We start from the raw sequence: 20,177 nt of genomic DNA on the forward strand, positions 1-20,177 counted from the left end.
CCTCCCTCTCCACTTACATACCTCCCCCACCCTGCAGGAGTTCAGAAAGGACCTGAAGACCTAGCTCTTGAACTAACTCATCTCAGCCACAGGATCCTCACCCCCCATCGCCTGGATACCCTCAGGGATGATAAGTAGCGCTCTACAAATCCTATTTGATTGATCTGGCTGAGAGAAAGCCACTTTTGAGACTTCACATTATACCAGGCTTTCTGTAGATGTTTTGAAAAAGTGTACATTTGCACCCTAGAGAAAGCCTTAAGTTCAACCCAAATAACAATTGTAGATTTGATCTGAATGTAACAACGATGTAATCCCTTAAACTATTGTTCATTACACTGGCGTATTCTTCATCCAATAGCAGCTTCCAGTCAAAAGTTAAGTTACATAGGTTAGGGGACTGACAAAGCCACTTTGTGATAATAGACATTGACAAAGAGTTATGATCCAATATTATTCTCGCGTTTAAGTGGATACTAACGTAAGAGTGAAGTGATTAACTCACTAAGAACGCGTCATTCCGAGAAAGAGACTCATGGGGTGATGAATAGAAAGTAAAATCTACAACGCCAAACATCCACCAATGGATGAGAACTCATAATCTGTTTCTTTGAGGTTTCTTTTCTCCCCCCACTTACCATGTTTAATAATCCCCTATGACTAGAGTCAACCCATGGACATAGGGTAATGTTAAAATTCCCACATAACACTATGGGCTCAGGCCCTTGATGAAGTTCGGCCAGCTGATTGAAATTACTGCAATCAGCCACCCCCCCCCCTATATTAGATTTCGTTTTCACTAAAACCCAGTTAGGATCGCCTACCAGTAAAGCTACCTCCCTCTAATTGGAATTATAGCTAGAGGCACTAAGGAACCTACACCACAGCTCCATTAATAGAGAAGTTTGCTCACAAGACAGATGAGTTTCCTGCATACAAATAATATGCGGCTTAAGAGCATGTAATTCCAGCTTAATCAGCTTGCGCTTATGTAGTGCTTTCATACCATTAATGTTCCAAGAAATAATGTGAACTTGGAGCCACAACCTGTCACACCATTACCCATCACCTTACCTTTTTCTTAAAACGCCGCCACATGCACCATCCTTTCCACATACCTGTTTGCCCAACGCATTAATTCCATTTGTTGCAATTATTTTCCCTATTTTGACCCCCTGTACTTCTACACCATTGAAAGTGATATGAAGTATGCTTAAACCTTGACCCCTCCTATGCACCACCACAATTTACACCCGCACAACCACGCCTACCCAGACAACAAACCCACCCCTCAACTTCTATGCCCAAATCCTGGGTCATCCACCCACTCACCTATCCACCATGCCTTATAAAGTAACACCAATCAACAGTTTAGCCCCCCCCCCAGGTATAACAAAATAATCACTGGTCAACATAATACAAACAGTAAGTATAACTGGAAGAAAAAAAAGAATAAATAAAAAAGGGAAGAGCAAAAAACCTCATCACGACTAGGGGGGAGGGGGTACTCCAGATAAAGAGAGAATGTGGCATAACAGCTAGAGCTGCTGACTTTGAAACTGGGGAACCAGGTTCGAGTCTCTGTGTCAGCTCAAAATCCTGTGATTCTGGGCAAATCACCTAATTTCCCTATGCCTACAAAAATGAATTTGTCCTTCTGTAATATAACTGGTGCTCAACGTAGAGCACTTCATTACCTTTGGGTCGAGTTTGTGCGATATAAAACTGCAGAAAAAAAGAACAGATATCTGCACTTGGCTTGAGATGCTCCAAACCTTTAGGAGATAAAAAAGCAATTTTACTGATTGCCACTTGTTGTGCAATTCCTCAACTTAAGCAGCATCTTAGCAGAAATACATATGTCCTTTGAATTTGATCCTCAAGTTAGCTGGCTCCATTAAGGAGACCGTTATCCCGATATTCTGTAATGCCGGAATTAATTCACAAAGTTGCCAGCAATGAACAACTGTTATATAACAGAAGTTGGATCAAACCAAAAACTCCAAACCACAAGCTCTGACAGGGTATTGAGGACACACCACTTGAAAAATCGCCTGTCGCAAAATGAAGTTTCCAGCATATATTAAGATAGCCTGAGGATAGCGGGCAGCTCTGCCCTTCCTGGGTTGCTGAAATGGAAACGGTGTGCCCTTTGAATAATAGGGTCCGTGTCCCAGTCATTTAGTGCCAGAAAGGCTTCTCTGAAGGGACTGACAATATACCTTCTTGGGTCATATTCTTTGATGCCCTCAAGAAAACATAAAACCCTGAGGTTATTCCTCCAAGATCGATTTTCCAAGTCTTCTAATTTAGATTTTTGCTTCTGAGTGGCAGATTAATTCTCTCTGACTGACTGTTGTAAAGTGACCTGACACTCCGCTAGGTCCTCCTATCGAGTATGGAGAATGTCCATATTTCTAGACTGTTTTCTTAGCACCGCCTGTGTCTTCAGGTGTGCTGTCTTTAGAAATAGAGTCCTTTCTACACTCCTTCCTATGGAGCTGGAGTGGAGATCATAGATAGCAGCTAGGGTGGGAGTATCGTTTGGAGTGGCTTTCTTGAGCTCAGCAGCGATCGCCTCCGTTACACTAGGCCTGACGGTGCAGACTTCGCAGACCTACAGGGAGAGAGAGTGAAGACGTCTCTTTGTGATGGACTAAAATAGCTTTTTAGAGCATGCCCTAGACCGTCAGGATCTCATAAAAGTTCTTCCTCCAATCTAGAGATTACAGGATCCAATTCCCCTTGAGCAAAGACATTATTAACCAAGTCTTCCAGCTGCTTAGTTGTTAGGGGTCTGGCCACATCTTCTGCCGGATTACTGTCAACTGCTTCCTTACCAGCAGTCGCTTTTAATTACGAATACAACAACTCCCTATGATCCATTGCCGCCACTTCAGCTGGGTTATCCAAACCAAGCTCTGCAGCTTCCAGATCTGGCAAGCTGCTAGAATCTGACAGTGCGTAAAAAAGCCTTGGCAGGTTCCTGTGGATTTAGGCCAGGGTGCTGAATATCACTGGCCTCTGGGACATCTAAATCAAAGATCCTGTCCTGCTGCACGATTTGCCCTCCCCCTACTCTTCCAGAGTGCCACTTACCATTTGCCCAGATATTAATGGGTTACACCTTCCACCACATCTGTTCCTTAAAGGCTCTAGGGTCATCAGAGTCATCACTTTCAACCAATTTCCCACTGCCTTCAATATTGCCAGAGTGTTTTCATGCTTGAATCTGTTGTACCTAAAAGAGGCTCCTTTAATGCAGATGAATTAGAGACCGATGATTCAGGAGCAGAAGCAAGAGCAAATATGAGTACAGATTTAGTAGGCACCACCCTAGAATCATTGGTAAATGTGCTGCTAAAGTGATTAGCAGGTCTACCCAGCCCAGCTGTTCCACTCACATCTCCCACCAACATTGGGTTAGGAGGGCATATGTACTGATCAATAGTTTTTTGAGAGAGGTCTGACAAGGAGGCATCCGTTTAAAGCAGAGGGAAGTTGAGACAAGCCACATGAAAACAAGGAGTTACAGGTACAATTCAGGAGAGCTCAGCATCCTCCCGAGGAATTCCCCATGCCGCCATCTTGCAGCCTGGAACTTTTCCTTGTTTTCTGTCACCAAAAGCAATGCATTGCTATTACTGGTCCTGTTGTAGATGCCTGGGATGACAGAATTAACCCGAATGGTGCCCAAAGTCTTGAAAGATGCTGTTAGGAAGCACTCAGTGATGCTCACAACACCAAAAGGGAGCTTTCTTAAAAGGCCCTTGTTAGACTTGACATCTTTTGGCGTGTTTCCCCTGAGTTTTTGCTTTCTGAACTCCCGATTTTGACTCCGTTTTTACTGGCGTAGTGTTTCTGTGCACTTTTCTCACTGCTGATCAGTGGTAATGTGCAAGTGCTCCTGTGGTAAATTGTGTTATGGATTGGTGTTTCCATGATTAGATATTTGATTACCTTGTTAGTCCCTAGTAAAGCGCTCTGAGTGTGCCAAGGCCTGTGAATCAAATGCTACTAGTGGGCCTGCAGCACTGATTGTGCCACCCACATGAGTAGCCCTGAAAAGATAACTCAGACCCGCCATTGCGGAGTCTGCACGCAGTTTGTAACTGCCATGTCGACTTGGCCAGTGCGCACACTTGCCAGTTCCTCACCTTCCCTTTTCTTACATGTCAGCCACCCCTAAGGTAGGTCCAAGGTACCCCTGTGTGCCTGGTGCAGTGTATGTGAAAGGTAGGACATGCCCTGGTGTGTGTGGCATGTCCTGATAGCGAATTACAGGCAATTTCGTTTTTTGCTATTGCAAGGCTACCTGTTCCTCATAGGACAGAATTAGGAGTTTGTTTATTACATCTTATATACATAACTGGCCCGGTAATTAGGTAGGAAATTAAAGTTTAGTATATCTGAACTCAGAATCCAAAGATGTCTGCTGTGACATACAGCGTTCACCTGCAAAGCTCAGTTCAGCAGACAGGAAACAACAAAAAGAAAGCAAAACCATAGGCCTTTTTTTATTTATTTAAAGCGACAAGAACCCACCTCAAACAAACCCTAAACATAGTTTCAAATAAACACACCTTTCTTTACACATAAGCATTGTCCTATGTTTGTAATATGTTTGACAATATTACACTGCAAACTCAACCATATTATTCAAAAATTCTTAAAGCCTGTTAATACCAGTGTATGGGAAGTAAGAGAGAGAGAGAGAGAGAGAGAGAGAAAGGGTGTGTGTGCGTGTGTGTGTGTGTGTGTGGGTGCGTGGGTGTGTGTGTGGGTGTGGGTGTATATACATTACATATATGTGTATATAACATAAAATCAAGTACTGCTGCAAGGCTAAGAATGTAAATGTGTATCACTGACGGCACAGTGAATTTAAAAAAAATACAAAATTCGCCCGCCTCCCCTTACAAGAGTGCATTAACACAGGGGAAGGGAACGGGTTAATACAGGTTAATACACCACTTGCTGCTGGCAAATCCTGCAAGCTAAAGAGGCTGATTCCTTTCCCTTGAATCCTTTATCCATTTTCAGTAATGCATGTTTGTCTCTGCTCCTAAGACAGAAACAAGGGCTACAGAAACACACAATGCCTCTTCACAAATAACAGGGACACACACATGGCTGATTTCACCTAATATTTCAGTGCGGTTTAACTCTAAATTCAGATACTTCATTGCTTTGAGAAATAAAACAAAAACAACAGAGAAAATGTAATCATTTATAATGGTAAATAAATCAAATGGGAAAGCAGGCATGGAAATTTCATCTAAAATATACCTCAAGAAGAATTTTCCAGGGCATAATTGCTACAATGCGAAACTGAAATTTGGAAAAAGATAGGAAAAGGAAAGTTGCAGCATTAGAGCTTTTCCTCTGTGGTTAGCACAAACCTTTATTTCCGTCCCCCGACTCCCCTGAGGTTAAGTGGTTTGGATCTTTTGTGTAAGAAGTTATAAACTTCGGAAGGTGATCGGTTTGGAAAATAAAGGATATCGTGTTCCCCCTGGAGCCGTACGCCGCACCCGGAGAGAGTTAATAAGTACAGTCTGTACAGATCACTGTAATTCTCTCTTGCAGACAGATGAATGCCTGCAACCTTAACCTTCACCCTAGACGGATCCAGATGGGCTCCTTCCACGAAGCTTTTTTCATGTGTAAATCAGACAGACATAAGGGAAAGAAAATCTGTATGCAAAACTCCCAGGTGACCCGCAAAAGCTGGTTTTGCATGGTGGCCTTTGCACGGGCTAGGCTCTCCTATGCCTGCATGTGTGTGTGTGCACACAAAAACTATTTATATATATATATATATATATATATATATATATATATATATATATATATATATATGTGTGTGTGTGTGTGTGTGCGCGTGTGTGTGTGTGTCTATATCTATATGTATATATATATATATATATATATATATATATATATATATATATATATATATATATATATATATACGCAGATCCCGCTGAGGGGGAACCTTGTGCTCTCATATATATATATATATATATATATATATATATATATATATATATATATATATATATATATATATATATATATATATATATGTGTGTGTGTCTAGATAGATAGATAGATAGATAGATAGATAGATAGATAGATAGATAGATGGATGGATGGATGGATGGATGGATGATGGATGGATGGATGGATGGATGGATGGATGGATGGATGGATGGATGGATGGATGGATGGATGGATGGATGGATGGATGGATGGATGGATGGATGGATAGATAGATAGATAGATAGATAGACAGACAGACAGACAGACAGACAGACAGACAGATAGATAGATAGATAGATAGATAGATAGATAGATAGATAGATAGATAGATAGATAGATAGATAGATAGATAGATAGATAGCATCGGACAGCACCAACACCATAGCCCCCCTCAAGAAAAACAATACCCGTGCCAAGAAAGCCAGATGGTTTACCACCGAACTTCGAGAGTCCAGGCGCACATGCCGCCGCCTTGAAAAGGCCTGGAGAAACACCAAATCCACAGAAGCCCACAACAACTTCAGAGCCGCCACCAACGCCCACCATCAACTCATCAGAGAAACGAGGAAAAAAGCGATTGAAGACAGAATCTCCACCCACGCACACAACAGCAAGGAACTCTTCAGTATCATCAAGGAGTTCGCCCAACCCACCAGCGAGTCTACCGACATCCCTCCCTCACAAGACCTCTGCGACAAACTCAGCATCTTTTTCCACCACAAAATCAAGAGCATCTACGACAACTTCGACGAAGACAACCAACACACTGAACCCTCACCAACCACCCCCGACACCCGGAAACCAGCGATTGATGACTGGACAGCCCTCACCACCGAAGACACACTGAAGACAATGAAGTCAATCCACTCAGGGGCCCCCACGGACCCCTGCCCCCACCACATCTTCAACAGAGCCGCCAACACCATCGCACCCATGCTCCGCCAAACCATCAACCGCTCCCTGGCGACCGCCTCGTTCCCCGACGACTGGAAACACGCCGAGGTCAACCCCCTCCTAAAGAAACCCTCAGCGGACCCCACCGACCTCAAAAACTACAGACCCATCTCCCTGCTCCCGTTCCCAGCGAAAGCCATCGAGAAAGCCATCAACAGCCAACTCGCCCCATTCATTGAAGAACACAACATCCTCGACTCCTCCCAATCCGGCTTCAGAAAAAACCACAGTACGGAAACCGCCCTCCTCGCCGCAACAGACGACATCCGCACCTTACTGGACAAAGGAGAAACAGTAGCCCTCATCCTCCTCGACCTATCAGCGGCGTTCGACACAGTCTCCCACCGCACCCTAATACGCAGACTCTACGATGCAGGAATCCAGGACAAGGCCCTCGACTGGATCCGCTCCTTCCTCTCCGGCAGGACACAGCGGGTCAGACTCCCCCCTTTCCTCTCGGACCCCACACCGATCACCTGCGGAGTACCCCAGGGCTCCTCCCTCAGCCCGACGCTCTTCAACGTCTACATGGCTCCACTTGCCCCCATCATCAGAACCTACGGACTCAACATCGTGTCATATGCAGACGACACCCAGCTCATCCTCTCCCTATCCAACGAGCCCAACACCGCCAGACGCAACTTTCGAGAAGGCATGGAAGCCGTCGCCAAATGGATGAAAAACAGCTGCCTTCAACTAAACACCAACAAAACAGAAGTACTCATCATGGGCCCAAACCCCGACGCCTGGAGCGACACCTGGTGGCCCACCGCCCTCGGAAACCTGCCAACCCCCACAGACCACGCACGCAACCTGGGAATCATCCTGGACTCCAAGCTCAAAATGGACCGCCAGATCAACTCTGTCTCATCTTCCTGCTTCCACACCCTCCGCCTCCTTCGTAAGACCTTCAAATGGATCCCCCTCGAACACCGAAAGACAGTCACTCACGCCCTGGTCACCAGCAGACTCGACTACGGCAACGCACTCTACGCCGGAATAAACAAAAACCTCATCGCAAGCTACAGAACATCCAGAACGCCGCTGCAAGACTGGACCTCAACCTGCCAAAACACTGCCACATCTCCCAGCACCTGCGCACACTCCACTGGCTCCCCGTAGAGGCGAGAATCACCTTTAAGATGCTCACCCACGCACACAAGGCCCTCCACGGCACCGGACCAGCATACCTGAACAGCCGACTCAAATTCCACGCACCCCAAAGGACCCTACGATCAGCCCAGCTTTCCTACGCCGTGGTCCCCTGCACCAGAAAGACCAGATCGGGAGGCCGCTCCTTCTCCTTCCTCGCGGCCAAAGCATGGAACGCCCTTCCGCTCCACCTCAGACAGACAACATCGCTCCCCATCTTCGCAAGAAACCTCAAAACCTGGCTCTTCGACAGACCCCCCTCCTTGATGGAATGGAACCTGCACCCCCCCACCCCCCCACCCCTAGCGCCTTGAGACCCTTACGGGTGAGTAGTCGCGCTTTAACAAACTCCTGATTAATTGATTGATAGATAGATAGTACCCCGGCACAGGAAAAAGCTACTGTAACATTACTACTAATAGTCGTGTCCCCATTTAAAGGCGGAAAACCCTAAATCCTGAGGTAATACCAGAGCACTCATTTGTGGTATTTCTCCTGGATTAGCTGCAGGAGTCCAAATGGGGTCTCCTGCAAGTGATTTTTAACACATCGTATTGTGTACTAAGCCCTTTCTCTGACACTGTTCCGTGGGGTGCAAATCTGGAGTAGAAAGAACTTCCTTCGAGTGTACATAGTCGAACAACCACCTCAAAATGCCTGATCAGATACTCGAGCTTCTGTACAGACATACAACCAAATAAACCAGCCTACCAGATCTTTAGTCAAACCTATAACCTGCCAGACCTAGACAAAACAATGAGGGACTGATTCGCAAAGGTAAACGTACACTTTTGTGTAAGTTTACGATTGTTTGCTATTCAAAAATGGATTTACGAGTAGCATCTTTAAGCGTGCAGGGTCTTCGCACATAAAAAGATAAGACAGTCCTATTGGGGCGGTGGAATTTATTGGGTGCGATAAATTACACCTATTTTAAGATTTTGAGGGGGAATACCATGAGGAATTTGATGCCTCCCGCTGCAATTTCCGTATGTCACGAACATACCTTACATTTTTCCCCTGTTGAAATGCAGCAGGTTGAACCTGCCAGAATTGATCAAATGGGACAGAATTTTTCTTACCAGGTAATTATCTAGAACTTCGAACTCGGAGTAAATAGGGTGTTGCAAAGGTGACAGAAACCTCTGGCTGATTCATAATCAGAGCCTTTATCATCTTTCTCAGAACAGAATTGTTTGATTTGCAAGAGTGCAAGCTCAGTTCTCACCGGCGCCATCATCTCCATTTCCCTTCCTACTGTTTCAAAATATCTTTATGCTTTCAGGATCGTCTACACTTTTGCTAGCATTCTTCTTGCACTACTTTCACCTCTAACTCCTTAATATTACTATGGTAGCAGTGAGTAAGTATATGTGCACATCTCCAGATTGTATGTGGCAGTATAGGAAAACAGCAAGTATAATAAAGAAACTTACTTTGGCGAATAGATATATGCAACTATGACAAACTGGACTTTATCATGGCTGTAATTCAACAAATTATAGCAATAAAAAGTCTGCCAAGTAGATTAAAGTCTATGTATTTATAAGAAATCAGTTGTAGACGGTATGTACTCCTAAAGACAATGGACAATATAGAGATGACAGGGCCAAATCAAAAGTGCAGAGACTCTCAGAGTTAGGTTACATAATGTAGTGCTGTCATAATTGTTTATTAAAAATCACATTTCTCTGATCTCTGATTTTGAATTCAGATACCATGTATATGCATCTTATCTAAAATTCATAAACCGTCTAGCCTTCCCTCCAGGTAGACCAATAATCTTTGCTCTAAATTAACCAGCAGAACACATTTCTCCAAACATACGTGTTCATTCAACCGCTGGTACACAGCTTAGCATCATACATACATGACTCTAAATTTCATAAATACAATCAGCAATATACTGTGGACACCAAACATGATTTTTGTGACACTAGATGTCTGCTCATTATACACCTGTATACCTCATTCTGATGGCCTCTCTGACATGAACTATTTTCTATCCAACAGTGATGCCAATCTACAGGCACGCACAACCATGCTTGTGGATATGATTTCCTTGGTCTTGGATAATGATGCGTTCTTACACACGCGGTAGTATTGCCAGCATTGGGAGTTGCGATGTGCCCGAATGTTTCTCCACCATACACTAGCCACCATAAGGGGTGGTTAGATTCAGCAAAAACTAGAACAAATCCAGTATAGGAGGTATACATGGACAATGGAAGTGGAGTGGTGTGGCTCACTGGTTAGAGGCAGCAGACCCAGGAGCAGAGGACGGCCCGGGACCAGGGTTCAATTCCCGACGCGGCAGGGTCGTGGACCAGGGTCAGCGGACTCGATAATTCTCACCTCGGTGCCTACTCTAACCAGGGATCACACTCGGCAACTCTGGGCATTAGCTTGCCTCATCTCCACATACGCCGGGGATGCCTGGTTTCCCCTTGGAGATACCCAGTAGGGACCATCTCACAGGTAAAGCCAGGACGGGTTCCCCAGCGGTCTATTGCGCAGAGATACCCCTTCAGGAGTCGATTCTAGCGCGTTAGAAACACACAATTAAATGGGAAAATAGCATTCAAAATCTATTGCAAACCCAGAACTTGCAACTCAATTCTGTTTGTGAATAGAGTACATCCTAAATCACAAATAACATATATGCCCAAGGGAGAAATGAAAGGATTACATAGAAACTGTATTAATGATGATGTTTTTCAATGATGATGCTTTAATGACGCTTTACCCAACACCTTCAGCAACTTGCAATTTGGGTCAGTTACAGTAATGGTCTCTACACCCACTCTAACATCTCTCCATGTGCTATCATTCGATAGATGGCTGTAGGCAAACACTCCAGAATTTGATCTGGAGGTCAAAGGAAATGTTTCTTCTACCCAGTGCTGATTTTGTGCAGGTGGTTTCCGGTGCGCTGCTCCCACTTAATTGTCAACACCGGCATTTATGACAGCTGCCACATGGTGGCGCTGTTTGTGTAATTTAGAGAAGAGCAGAACAGCAGCTGTTTATTAATTCAACATACATTAAAAACAAGTGATACCTATCGCCCAAGCCATTCTTCTATCTTTGGAGGCCTGGAGTAGTCTGAATTGTCACACTTGTAGGAGTGTGATGGTTAGTAGTTGTGTTGGTACTGTCTTTGCACAACTCTGGCAAAGGAAGTGGGCGGTGCAAGCTGCAGTGCCATCCTAACGAGGACCATGGCATGTATTTTTTTTTTATAAATTAAGCACTGCTGCTACCTAACCTGTCCAATTACATGTCCTACTGTCCTAATTTTTGGCACCTCCCTCTTTCAGGGGCGGCTCCTCTGCTAAGGCGGAGGAGCATCACCCCACTAAGCAGGTCAAAGAGGAAAAAATTAAATGATAATAACTCCTTGTTATTATCATTTTAGTTTTCCCCTTGATGTGGAGAAGTGTGGCTCAATGGTCAGAGTGGCAGACCCTGATGCAGAGGTCTGGCCCGGGACCAGGGTTCAATTCCCGCCTCGGCGGGTCTTGGGCTCAATTTCCTCGGACCTGATAATTGTCGCCACTGTGCCTATTCTAATCATGGGTCCCACTCTGCAACTCTGGGCAATAGCTTGCTTCATCTCCACAACAGCCCCAACAGCGCTGGGATGCCTTCACCTTGGGGGTGCCCAGGAGTGGACATTTCACAGGGAAAAGCCAGGAAGGGTTCCACAGCGGTATGTGTACAGCGCCAAGATGCCTCAGGTATAAGTGCGCAATACAAGTACGAATTCATTTCATTTCACCTGGGTAGGGGCAGGGTTGTTCTGCTCACAGAGCAAGGCAGGAGTGGTTGGCCCACTGCAAGTGTGCAGGACTCTTTGACCAGCAGTCTTGAGCCGGGCAAACACAGTGCACACTTTGCTAGTTCTCCATGGAGGCTGGAGAACACGCCCAGACTCCCATTCTCTAGCTGAGAGCTGATTTACGGCACTCAGACCAATCACAATGCTGCATGGCAGCGTTGTGATTGGCTGCTGGGAGCTTTCTGCTTCCTGCCCTGGAAGCGGGTGAAGAGGAGGCAGCGGTAGAAAGCTTTTTTCCTTCAGTCACTACCCCCTTGGCCCCGCAAGAACAAGAAGAACTATTACTCGTAGAATTTTCTAAACATTAATTCAGAGCCATCCTTCACTTGAGGTGAATCTCCTAGGGAAACATAACACCTCTCCCTATATTACACATTCTGTTTGCAATCATGAGGCACCTTTTGATGGGGTGTTCAAGCTCCTAAGGGTTCAGTTTCAAATTCATATGGCACACTGTGTTCCAATATCTACAATAGTACAGCTTCATCTTTCCAGCTGTGGCCTTCAGAACCAAGTTTTAGCCTCCATATTACCTGGATACACCACCCAGGCACTGCACTCATACACACCCAGATTCGATTCATGGAAGCACACAGCAAGACTCCCTAGAGGTGATTCCCCCAGCCCAACCTCATTTACATAGACAACCCCTCTATTACTCCCACTTTAAACATCAATGAAAATATAAGACAAGTAATGTTTTTGCGTAGTCGAGATGGGCCTTCATCTTCTATGCCACCAGGACACTTGCATCTCCAGTTGTCCCCTTTAGCCTATTCTCTACTCATCAGAGATTGGTATTCTGTCCATGAGCTGGACAGTGTGACAGAAAGTCTGGTCCAAACAACTGGCAGGAAGATTTACTACGGCCATGGGAGTCCCAGACCGTCTTCACAAAGAACATGGTGCAGCAGGTGGAGATGGATTGGATACCCTGGGGGTAAGTACCCTCCCGGGGAACCAGGCCCCCTGCGTATGCGCACTCCAGTTATGGAGATAATTTTATGGGCGTAGGGGGTGTTCGGGGGGAAGTACCCTCCCGGGGAACCGGGCCCCCGGCGCATACGCACTCCAGTTGGAGTGCGGGCATAGCTTGATCAGGATTTGGGGGCCAGTTCTGACCTTGCCGTGGGCTCAAACAGGGATACGCAGAAAGATAATGATATTTGTTTTGAATGTTTAGTTTAGGATAGGAATGTCTATGTATTAGAAACTTGTTAATGTTAGACAACAAGAAATATGTACCTATCAATATAACTGTTTGACTTTCTGCATATTGTATACTGTGAATATACTGTATTGTTTGAATATTAATGTCTAAATATTAATTTTTTAATTTTAATAAATACGGCCAGGGGTTTACGACCAATAATCCAAAAAGTTGTGTTTTTATGGATTATTTGCTTTGGCGGAAGATGGGAGGTGAGCCCTTTGGGACACCGAGGTGGCCCCGTCTTCACTCAGAGAGGGTTACACAGTTAGAGGGGCACTAGGCGGTACCTGGCCATATCACAAAGAACATGATGCAGCCGGTGGAGATGGATTGTACCCTGGATCCAATTACATTGTTTACGGTGTAGGTGATTGATGAACTATGGGTTACAAGGGACAGGGCTACCCACCAGGGTGTGTAAGCAAGACCACAGTACTCCAGGTTTGCAGGGGGGGGGGCTCTGCCTTAGATTCAGGTCCAACTAGTTTCCTAGCATAGAATAAAAGCACAACCTGACACGAGTTGGGCCGTTAGGGGACAAATGAGGAGTGGTGCCTTACACTGAGTTCTCAAGTTTACCAGGTCCATGTGTAAGAAGCTCATCCATTTCAAGATATTTCTTTGAAACCTGGGAGATGCAGCCTTGCTGTAATAATGGGATGAACAGGAGTACCAATCTCAAAAATGCAAACAAAACAGCTGGACTGGATGAGCTGCTCAAGGATTGACTTGGGAAACTTGAGAAGTCTACCCACACCTACTTGTAGATTCCATGCAATTTCATTGCAGCCTGTCTGCAACCACTAGATCAGGTGGGAGACGCGTTTGGGTTACTACTAGGACGGTGTGAGGAGCCCCCATCAATCAGCAAGGAAGAGTAGGAATTATCAAAATACGGAGCGAAAATCTAGGGTCATAATGAAGAGAAGAGTGTAGATTATACGAGGAAGCAATTGACTATACGTTAAACTATATTTCTCTGGACCAGGGTGTTAGTGCACAATACCCAGTTGGGAACCATTATAAAGTAATTTTAGCTACGCATGGAAATATCGGAGCATAAGTAGTTGTTTCTCATGTTTTGCTCCCAATTATTGTAGAGTGGGATGGCGCTTGAATGCTTAGGGGTGAGTTTTCACTTGATAAATGGGTGATTGAGTGAATAGTAATAATGTTAGCATTCCATAACCAGGTCAAGGCACTCAGTAAACAATATGACAATGTCGAAATTTTTCTGTATGCCCTGAATATACGTTGCTTTCTAAACCAGAAAGGGACACTGCTCCCGTACAAGCTATGACCAACCCAGAAATGCTGTCCATGGACTTGGGTGTCTCCTATATCGGAATCGACATCTACAACTACAAATCCCAGAAAGCAAAGCACTATCTAAAAAAAACAACAATTGGCTGGCAGTCACACATGGCACGAGGTCACTTTGCAGCCATACTATAAAATCTGTATCCAAACCACAAAGTAAGCTAATGTGCTACTGCACTAGACTCACATCTATCTTTACTTTGGAGACTTCAATCTCTTTATTAAAGCCTGTTTCTAATTTCCTTATTACAGGCGAGAGAGACTTAGGGGGTCATTAGGATGGCGGGCGGACTTTGCCCGCCCGCCATCCTCGTGGTAATCGGGACGGCCCGCCATAAGGGCGGGGGTCCCGTGGGGATCATTAGGATGTGCCCTGTATTTTTAGCATTGTGGTGGGCAGTGCTCTCTGCACCACCTGCCACAATGCTAAAAAAGCATTTCAGCATTTGTATAATCAAAGCAGCAGGCAACGCGCGGTGCCTGCCACTTTGATTATGCAAATGCAGGGGTGTACCACAGGTACCCCCCGTGTGCACCCCCGTACTCTCCTTCACTCTGGGGGCCCGCAGGGTGCCCCAAGAGTGAAGACCGCATGCCTTTCCGTGGCGGCATTGCCGCCACGGAAAGGCATCTACTAAAGACCATTGTAATATGGCTGGCGGTGTCTAATAGACACCGCAACCATATGAAACATTTTCCGCCCCGGCCTCAAGGCGACCGGGCGGAAAAGTGGCGTGCATTGTTTTGCTCCGCTGCGGTCCCCCCGCCATTGTAATATGGCGGGGGGAATTCAGGGAAGGATGTCGGGCGGATTGTCCCCACCAGGCTGGCGGGGGCTACCGCCAGCCTGGCGGGGGCAATCCGTCCGACATCCTAATGGGCCCCTTAATGTCTCTAGTCACCTGTAATAAATTACATAGCAGGTCTGTAATAAAATTATTTCCAGAGCCAGAAGCCCAGGTCACAGAGCATAACGACTGCTGCCACTTAAACACGAAAAATGAAAACTGTTTTTTTGTTCTTCTGATCTGTTTTTCTAAAATGATCAGCAGAAAAGAGAGATTTATTGTAACATGTTTTTTGCATGAGCCATTAGAGGACAGATAGAATCTCTCTGCCGGTTTTTATACATTCTGACCCTTAGCATTTTGTTTCTATCCGACTTACACTAAACTGGCACTAATATCTTTTTTGCAACAAATTGCTAAATGCTCTTTGGTGCGCTAAATTTCAAACAACAGATTCTGCTTTTATTTTTCATGTCTGCAGCCATGCTAACTCCTTCATACGAAAGAGCCAGAAGTCAAGGATGTAAGATGTGTATGGGAAGGCTGATGGTGTAATTATGTAATATAAGGAATAAAATATCCTCTGAAACAAGTTAAATGGATATTGCAAGTCACCTCGGAGTTCCATGGCACTATAGAGGAACTCAGCAGGGCTTTAAGCGGGCGGGGTCCTGCCGGTGCTGAGCACCAACTGTTCTAAAAAGTAGGTGCTGAGACTGGTCCCTATCGGGCTCTCAATTTTTGTCCTCGCCCTCAGGGTGAAAAAGAATCTTCACTCTGCATCAGTACTACGCTTTGTTGCCTTTCATCTCATTTCAAAGATACTAGTTACAGTTCTTTCTCAGTCTCATTATTTCAGAACTGAATCATTTTCGATATTATATACAACAAAGCCATAGTTGTTGGTTATTTATCTTATGCAACTAACAACCACTGACAAAGCCATTAGTCCTGGTTTGTAGGTGTAATGTTACTTGTTGTATGATATATTGGGATGCAATGACAGAAGCAACAAAATACCAGTAGGGTGGCATGCTATGCTAAGCACAGATTTTTAGGTCTTGCACCTGCGATACAGGGCGAAAGCCCTGTCGCAGCGAGACCTGTTGCTGTTGGCTCTGCTTACAAGGAGCCAAAAGGGAGACAAGAGATGGGCACGCGCAGCATGCCAGAATCGGATCAGGTCGCGCGCGTGAACACGCGCTACAATTCTGGCATGCTGGTCACACACACACACACACAGACGCGCACACACACACACACAGGCACACAAGCATACACACATCCCTTCCCTCTCTCCCCCCCCACTCACCGGGCTCTTTCCGCGTGTTCTTCCGAAGCGGGTCAGTCTCGGCAGCAGGCTCTAATTCAGACTCGGAGCTCGGCGTGTCTTCTCCGGTGATCCTCAGCTTGCGCCGGGACAGCCGATGTGCACGCTCACGGCGATGGCGTCTCGTGCGCTCCCACCGCACTTTCAGTTTCGCGTGCTGAGACAATGTCCCCGCTGCACTCCGACGACTCCGTGGGCTTAATATTTTACAGTACCTAGAGAGAAAGGCTGCAAAAGGAGGCACCAGCGGATCCAAAAGTAGATGTACATGACACTGCATTACGCCGCTGTAATAAGGTGGGCGTCCTGGCGAATCCATCGCCTTTAATTCCTGCAATTATGTTAAGTATTCCAGCTCCCACACACTGGCAACATTCCCCCAGAAATAAAAGCCAATTTATGTAATTGGCCTTTCTTCCTAAAATGTTAATTCAAATCCCAGAGCAGCGGCTTCTTCCTAAGTAACTGTACATCAAGAGGCGGCGGATACAGGCCTCGCACATGGTACGCGGAGCTGTGATGCCTCAGACGCTGTGACAACATCGATCGGGTGTGGGAGGGGCACCCGGGGGGCCTTATCCCTCGGAGAGGCGCTGCTGATCCGGGGATTATCCGTTTGTCACTGGAGTGGGCCAGGGTTTAGCTGTCCACAGGCTGAGCCGGCACCTGGCCGGGAAAGATTGGAGCAGCTCCGACAGCAGGTAACACGAGTGGACGCAGATCACACTGCCAGGCAGGCAGCGCGCCGGGACTTGAGATGCTGTCAGGGAGAAACAGCGCAAATAAACCTGGGTGCCTCTAAAGCTCCTTCCATCCCGGAGAGCAAGGTCTTAATCTGAGGCTGGATGAACACATCACCTGCTGAACGGCTAAATTACTGAAGAAGAACAGGCACTGGTAAATCCAACCGTTCTGGATGTAACCTGGGAAGAGAAGTATGCGCACGTGTGCGTTTGTACATGTGTCAGCACGAGGAACTAACAGAGGGACAGAGATGTATAAAACGGTCCCTCATTTATTGCAATATGCGCTCCTTTGAGCTGCAAGGGCGCAGACAATAGCATTAGGAGATAGAAATCCTCCCCAGGGCTTAGCAAGATGTGATTGACTAAGTAAACCCAATGGTTTAAAAGGGCCGGCCCAAAGATCACAGTATATATTATGGAAAATAATAGTTCGATTTAAATTAGACATGCACAGAATCCTAAATCGAGACATTTTGTTGTTTTCCTTCCAAGCAGTGCTGTTAACTGGAGGTATGACTTGGGTGACTTCAGCCACTCCTGGTTTTGTTAAACAAAGACTTCCATGACCTGCTTCCCTAATTTGCTCATCCGTAACCACCATCTTGAATTGATAAATAAAAAAAGCAAAGCAAATTGCACCCATGACATTCTTCTAGTGTGCAAGCTTTCTGATGCATGCTCACACATAAGTCATCATGCACCACTGGAATGATGCAGATGTCAGCAGCAGCGCCGGCCACATAACACACCACCATTTGTCTGTGCCTCGGCATTAGACTGCAAAGGCTGCCGCTCCCCCGCCCCCGCGTGCACATCACGCACCACCATTTGTCTGTGCCTCGGCATCAGACTTCAAACTCTGCCGCTCCCCAGCCCCCCCCCCCCCCCCCCCAGCCACAGCAATGCCGAGAGCTTGTTTCTGGTGGAAAGTAAAAGCCTACTGTGCTTGTTTACAGTAGCCTTGCTCCTCAAATGCTTTGTTGCTGTGTTGCCATCTCTCTAGGGACACTCAGCTTGAAAACACTCAACTTGCTAGCTGCAATGCTACATCCGCTATACTTTGCCTCTAGACACGTTGATCCCTCGTAGGCTGTGCTGGCTATGCCCCTCCTGATTCTGAAACTGACCAACGCAGTCACCACGCAGTCTCTTCTCTCTATCTTATGATGTCTGCCCTGCCACCATTTACTTCGGAACGTCACATCTCCTCACCCTCACACACCCTCTCACCCTCACACACCCTCACTCACCCTCACTCACCCTCAACCACCATCACTCACCCTCACCCACCCTCACTCACACCTCCTCACCCTCATACCCCCTCACCCTCACCCTCACACACCCTCACCCTCCATTACTCAACCTCACCCACCCTCACTCACCCTCACTCACACCTCCTCACCCTCACCCTCACACCCCCTCACCCTCACACACTCTCACCCCATCACCCTCACCCCGCCACCCTCACCCTCACACCCCCTCACCCTCACACACGCTCATTCACCCTCAAACCCTCACTCGCCCTTACAACCTCACACCCCTCACCCTTACAACCCTCTCACCCTCACTCACCCTCACACCCTCACACACCACATCACTCAGGAACACCACCACATCACTCAGGGACACCACCACATCACTCAGAGGCACCACTCAGGGGTACCACCACGTCACTCAGGGACACCACCACATCACTCAGGAACACCACCACATCACTCAGGAACACCATCACATCACTCGGACACCACCACATCACTCAGGGACACCACCACATCACTCTGGGACACCACCACATCACTCGGGTACACCACCACATCACTCGGGGGCACCACCACATCACTCGGGGGCACCACCACATCACTCGGGAACACCACCACATCACTCGGAGACACCACCACATCACTCGGAGACACCACCACATCACTCTGGGACACCACCACATCACTCAGGAACATCGCCACATCACTCAGGGGCACCGCCACATCACTCAGGGACACCACCACATCACTCAGGGACACCACCACATCACTCAGGAACACCACCACATCACTCAGGGACACCACCACATCACTCAGGGGCACCACTCAGGGGCACCACAACATCACTCAGGGACACCACCACATCACTCAGGGGCACCACTCAGGGGCACCACCACATCACTCAGGGACACCACCACATCACTCAGGGGCACCACACCACATCCCTCAGGAACACCACACCACATCACTCAGGGGCACCACCACATCACTCAGGAACATCACCACATCACTCGGGGACACCACCACATCACTCGGGGACACCACCACTTCACTCTGGGACAACACCACATCACTCTGGGACACCACCACATCACTCAGGAACACCACCTCATCACTCAGGGGCACCACCACATCACTCAGGGGCACCACCACATCATTCAGGGACACCACCACATCACTCGGGGACACCACCACATCACTCGGGGACACCACCTCATCACTCAGGAACACCACCTCATCACTCAGGAACACCACCACATCACTCAGGGGCACCACCACATCACTCGGGGACACCACCACATCACTCAGAAACACCACCACATCACTCGGGGACACCACCACATCACTCAGGGACACCACCACATCACTCAGGGGCACCACCACATCACTCAGGAGCACCACTCAGGGGCACCACACATCACTCAGGGACACCACCACATCACTCTGGGACACTACCACATCACTCTAATACACCACCACATCACTCTAATACACCACCACATCACTCGGGGACACCCCCACGTCACTCA

Source organism: Lissotriton vulgaris, chromosome 10 (assembly GCF_964263255.1).
Source record: "Lissotriton vulgaris chromosome 10, aLisVul1.2, whole genome shotgun sequence".
NCBI lineage: Eukaryota > Metazoa > Chordata > Amphibia > Caudata > Salamandridae > Lissotriton > Lissotriton vulgaris.